Source organism: Octopus bimaculoides, chromosome 30 (genome assembly GCF_001194135.2).
Source record: "Octopus bimaculoides isolate UCB-OBI-ISO-001 chromosome 30, ASM119413v2, whole genome shotgun sequence".
Lineage (NCBI taxonomy): Eukaryota > Metazoa > Mollusca > Cephalopoda > Octopoda > Octopodidae > Octopus > Octopus bimaculoides.
In genome coordinates, this window is record NC_069010.1 from 8,987,844 (window position 1) to 8,989,317 (window position 1,474).

Below are 1,474 nucleotides of genomic sequence, written 5' to 3' on the forward strand. Positions count from 1 at the left end.
TATATATATATATATATTTATAATCTCCAAATCCACTCACAAGGCTTTGGTCGGCCTGAGGCTATAGCAGAAGACACTGACACTCGCCCAAGGTGCCACGCAGTGGGACTGAACCCAGAACAATGTGGTTAGTAAGCAAGCTACTTACCACACAGCCACTCCTGCGCCTATATGCCTACATTATGTATATATGTATATACACAAACATATATTCCATCATGCATTGAAATATGCTTCAATTAAATTATCTCTCTCGTTTTATAATCATTCAATAAAAAGCAAAAAAGAAAAAATATATAATTTTGAAACTTCAAAAATAGAGAAAAACAAAAATAAAAAAAATAAACTCAACAAATGCACAGCAATTTGAAATGAAATTTAACTATTTTGATACAAACCCAAATGTGACCACCCATAGTTAGGTCATACAAACTACTTGTTTCAAAGTGATCTTAATTAAAACCTGCCATCAAAATTTTTGTGTTAATTAACGACAAACTTATTTTAGTAAATTCTTTGTTAGTTTCAAAATTAATTGAAACAACGTCAGTGTATTTCATTAGAAACATAATAAAAAACAAAAAGAGTTAAGATCTAAAATAGGGGGCCATATTGTTTCTGTACACAACATGGGTAACAGGTAAATTCCCCGGGGTACTCTTTATATAGACTTTCAGTAGATGTGGGTGGGTCTAGTTTGACCCAGTTGGTCGATTGCTTCTTTGACCCTTTTCATACCAACCCACCTGTGACCACCCCCACTGGTCCTATGTCACAAACTTTCTGATCAGGAGTGCAATGTCCTTAACCATCAGGCCACCTGCCCTCATTGAGGTCCTTGTGTTTAATAAATGTTGTGCTGACGTCGTTAAAGTAAAAAATAAATTAAGTATTCAGGGTATTAATTACTATCTTGAGTCCTATGGCTCATCTGATCTGCTGGTTGTCCAATTTCCACAGCATCTGTGTAACCAAGATCCCAACGTTCTCATTTATCAGAGGGCTAGGCTGCTACAGGGTTACCCAGCTACACCAATATGAAATGAAATGTTTTGCACAAGAACACAAAATCGCCCAGTTCTGGAATCGAAACCACAGTCTTAGGCTATCACAGGATCACCCACTCACAGCTTGAGTAGAAAGCCAAATAAGAAATGAAGTACAGTTCTATATTTAAGAGATGAGGAATCATTTACATTATTTACATTTGACGGATATTTGTCCTCATCTTGTTTGTTGTTAACACAATGTTTCGGCTGATATACCCTCCAGCCTTCGTCAGGTGTCTTGGGGAAATTTCGAACCTGGGTTCTCATTCCTAACGATGTTACTATTATTATTATATTATTATTATTACTATTATTAATCAGGTCGCTGCCGTGAATATGGCGTAGTGGTTAAGAGCGCGGGCTACTAACCCCAAGGTTCCGAGTTCGATTCACGGCAGCGACCTGATTAATAATAGTAATAATAA